At 40.4% G+C, this 4825-nt stretch overlaps 1 long non-coding RNA gene across 1 annotated transcript; it reads left to right on the forward strand.

Annotated features, from left to right (window-relative positions):
• On the forward strand, positions 1-922 carry LOC103105113 (uncharacterized). Its single transcript, XR_467144.2, has 2 exons — positions 1-121; positions 576-922. It is a non-coding gene; the product is annotated as an uncharacterized LOC103105113 (long non-coding RNA).
• The last annotated feature ends 3903 nt before the right edge of the window (positions 923-4825 follow it).

The raw sequence follows: 4825 nt of genomic DNA on the forward strand, positions 1-4825 counted from the left end.
CAAAACTCTCCACATTCTATCTGGGCAGCTGGGTGGCACAATGGATAGAGTGTCACACCTCAAGTCAGAATGACCCAAGTTTAAATCTGACCCCAGACATTTTCTAGCTCTTGGACTCTGGGTAAGTCACTTAATTCTATTTGCTTCAGTTTTCTCATTTATAAAATGGAGAAGGAAATGACAAGCCACTCTATAGCTTTACCAAGAAAACTCTAAATGGGGTTACAAAGAATTGGGCATGAGTGAACAACACCATTGCATTATATGGCATCATTTGAGCTCTACAATGACGTTAAGGTCATAGGCTCATAGCATCCTAGACTTACAGCTCCAAGATACTTTGGAGGTCAGCTGGTGCCTTCCCCTCCACTCCACTTCCCCATTTTACAGCGGAGAAAATTAAGCCCCAGAGAAAGGAAATTATTTATTTGAGATCATGTAGGTAATAAGTGGAAGAGCTGGGATTTAAACCCATCCCCAATACCTGAGAGAGAAAATAATTGGCAATGGTTTTATTACTATTAAATGTCAAAAGCAGATTTAAACTCACATTCAGGTATGTTGCACCTCTACAGGATATTAGTAAGGATGCAATAATCATCACTTCCAATGGGCTCTGAGGAAGAGACATCAGTGGCTTCAGAGAACCATGTAAACTTAGCATGGGCATCTGTGATTGCCCATTCTACAGAGACTGACCTGGTAACGAAAAATGACTCTGATTGCATCCAGATAAAAATAACTTCTGAAGACAGTCACAGGATGTTAGATGTGACCTTCACCTAATGTTGGTTTGCTCCCACACTTGCTTCTTTATACGGTTTTGACCACATCCTAAAGCAAAACATTGCACGTTAATAGCTCAGAACTCAATTGTGGGTTTGGAATTATAGCAATACTCACAATAAAAAGTTCACACTGACTTTTGTTTTTATCTTGTTCAAAGGCTACTCGTTGTTCCTAACAATGGAACTAGGCAATAGTCAACAGACACAAGCAACAAGTTATAAACCATGCAACAGAGAGTAAGTTGGAATGATTTGGGGTCCTGGGAGTCATTTTTCAACAACCTTCATGCCCCATCCCCATTCTCGGATGCTGTTCTATTTCAGTGGTGTCAAACACAAATAGAAACAGGCCACTAAACCATATATAAAAATCTCTGACGCTGCATATTGACTTAGAAAACCACATATTAATATTTTTATTGTTCTAATTAATTTTTATTTATTTTGTTATGTTTCCCAATTACACACACACACACACACACACACACACACACACACACATGCACACACACACCTTCTGTCTTAGAATCAATACTGTGTATTAGTTCCAAGGCAGAACAGCTATAAGTGGTGAGTGACTTATTTAGGGTCATGTAGCCAGGAAATGTTGGATGTCAGATTTGAACCCAGGACCTCCCATCTCCAGGCCTGATGAGAATCCACTGAATCACTTAGATGCCCCTTATCCAATTACATTTTAATCTAATTCAGTAGAACTAGGAGGTGTGATGGGCCTGATGTACTAGGACACTTCTGATCTGCTTTCAGATGATTAAACACAGGCTGGCAGAGGGACTATGCAGAGAGCATCACAGTCAAAGTCACGGTTGATGTTCAGTTATTTTAATAATGACTGACTCTTGATGACCCCATTTGGGTTTTTCTTGGCAAAGATACTGGAGTGGTTTGGCATTTCCTTCTCCAGCCCCTTTTAAAGATGAGGAAATTAAGCCAAACAGGATTAAGTGACTTGCCCAGGGTCACATAACCAGGAAATATCTGAGGTTAGATTTGAACTCAGGAAGATGAGTCGGCACTCTATCCACTGTGCCACCTGTTTCTAACTCTTGCTAGCTCTTTGACTTGGAATGACTTCCTTAACTTATTCTGTGAAATGAGGTTGCTGGAAAAATGACCTACAAGGTCTCTTTGAATTAAAAATCTATGATTGTGAAGGAGAATAAAGAATTCCAGGAGAAGATCCAAGCTGAAGATCAAATGAGCAGTCCCAAAAGCCATGGTCACCTCCAAGAGGCAAGTCACCAGCCAAAGCTTGGAGCCAAAGACCCCTTGTTCAGGAAGTTCAGGACTTTTTATAGTCCTTTTTCCAAGTCACTTCCTGTCCCTTCCTCCACTTTATGGGAACCAATTGCAATCTTTAAATTTGCCTTGCAGTGCCCAGGGGGGCAGGGCAGTCGCCTCTGGGACTGTCACCTCTCATCCTCTGAGGGTGAAGCTCTTATCAAAGGATTCACAAGTTTCTGACTGAATTGAAAGGGTGGAGCTCTCCAAGTAAGTGATTAGAGAACTCCTTTACTTAGTGTTAAGTAGGAGTGTTTAAGTTTTTGATTGGTTAATTAAAAATAGACAAAGAGAATAAAGAATTTCCTTTCACAATGATCCTACTTCACAGGTCTTTGTGATAAAAATGCTTGAAAACTGCAAAATACCACAAAATATGAACTATTATTATTACACTGGCTAGTGAGGTAGTTGAGCAGTGGTAGTCTACCAGTGGGGCAGCTAAGTGATGCAGTGGAAAGAGGGATGGACTTGGAGTCAGGAAGATATCTTCTTGAGTTCAAATCTAGCCTCAGACATCTATTAGCTGTGTGTTTCTAGGCAAGTCAGTTAACTCTGTTTACCTCAGTTTCCTCATCTGCCAAATGAGCTGGAGAAGGAAATGGTAAACCATTCCAGGATCTGCCAAGAAAACCCCAAATGGAGTTACAAAGAGTCAGACATGACTGAAAATAACCAACAACAAAAGTCAGTACTGTTTTGTCTGACCCAAACAAATTATTTGGAGAATTCAGGCACCATGATTAGCTTATCTAGATAATTTTACTTAATTATTGGCCACAAAGCCAAAGAAGATCCCATGAGATAACATGATGCAGTGGACAGAGCACTAGATTTTTAGTTACAGGAATTGTCCCTTCTACTTTCTACTGGTGTGATGGCAGGCAAGTCACTTAATGTCTTTGGAGCTCAGTTTCTTCAATTTGTAAAATGATCTTTGATGTTCCTTCTTACTCTGAATCCTATGCCTGTATATATAGGAACAGAGTATGGGTCTCTCTAAGCTCCATCCACTCTCAAGTCACTGAATAATTGCCCTATAATCTAATTAGCTTTGTTTAAGAAGAACTAGTTTAATAAGAGGAGGAAAACATACACTAATTTATAATTAGAAGACAGAGTTCAGTTAGGGGCCAACTTAAATTGAGTTGAGGATCATGTTGGAAACTAGAAGATGAATGTGTTGCTAGCCCTTATTCTCTAGACTGGAAGTTGAGTAGTTTTCTGTCATGGAAAGAAAAGTCTATATGTTAAAGGTTAGAAAGCCAGAAAGTTCAGGTACACGTGGGGCTACTCCCAGACACAAGTGTGAAGTCAAAGGCTCTCTTCAGGATGCTTCTACCTCTTTGTGTCACTTCCCATGTATCTGTTATCTAATCCTTTCTTTGCTGGGGCTCAGGAATCTCACTCGGGCTCATCTTCGCTAGGCAAGACCTCTGACTGCATGTCTCCCCCTTTTCCTGCTACTATAAAATGGGATATAGATTTTCTATTTTTTGGTTCATACTTGCTTTTGGACTATGATTATGATAGAAAGGATCCATTAAGTTCTTGGGCTAAAAAATATCTGGCTGATAAGACTTAATCGGTCTTACTGAAAACCAGTTTGGGGCCAATAAAGCTCATCAGAGCAGTTGGTGGGTTTGGGGATATGTTTGCCACATAGTGAACTTCAGGGAAGGCTCCCAGAGTCCCCATAACACCAAATTAACATGAATATCTTATGGCAGTAAGAAAAATTAGGACGTATAGCATTTGCAAAAGACCTTGGAGGCTGCAATTACTGCTTGGTCCCCATTAGTACAAGTAATAAATTCCTCTAAAGTAGCTGCATTGCATCCAAATTCACACTATTCAAAGCTTTAGTTAGATAAATATGCTAATAGGTTCTAACCTTATAGAAATATGTAGTATGAATTCAAATAATGTGACTACTTTGTGGGATTTATTACTTGGAGTGACTGGGACCTAGTTGTATCAATACCCACTTTGGCTAAGTTTTACAATGGCAGATTTGTACTTTTCATGGAGGAAAGACTTCTCAGGAAGACTTAGCTTTGAAGGAGATGGGGGACAATGAGAGACTCTATGAGTGGCCAAGTCCATTGTTCAACCATGGCCTCCAGAAAGGATCAAAATATTGTTTGGATCAGGGGCCATTCAAAACCTTTGCCAGTGAACCCCCATCGAAGCTATCTTTTATTAAAATAAGACCAAACTGGAATGTAGCCCCCAGTAGTGAGAGTGCACCCCAGAATGGGTAGCCATTAACTTAGAAGCAGCTAGACACATAGGTTTCCCCTAGCATGAACCCAACCCATCCTCCTCTCCAAGTTACTAGATGTCCTGCCAAGAATCCACTGGCCCAAGAACTGCATGAGAAACCAACAAGGGAGTCACCCATTGACATATTGATCTATTACATATAGAAAACTCTTCTCTAAAACCACTTAAGTAACCTGTGCTCATTATCCTTACCTTATCAATCATTACCCATCATTGTTTTTGAATGAAGATGACCTAATCTTTTACTGACATCATTGACCTATAAATTGTAGACCCCAACTCAATAAACTCTGCCACTGCTCTCAGAAGCTGTCTGCATAGTTCTTAGTTGGAACAGGCCCTCCTGTGAGCCCCCCACCCAGACTTCTTATCCCACGTTGACGACCTACAAGGCTATTTCCAGAGTCAGGCTCTGTCACTGGAATGCACATCCACTCAAAACAAAGTTA

The sequence above is a fragment of the Monodelphis domestica genome, chromosome 4 (assembly GCF_027887165.1).
Source record: "Monodelphis domestica isolate mMonDom1 chromosome 4, mMonDom1.pri, whole genome shotgun sequence".
NCBI classification, from domain to species: Eukaryota; Metazoa; Chordata; class Mammalia; order Didelphimorphia; family Didelphidae; genus Monodelphis; species Monodelphis domestica.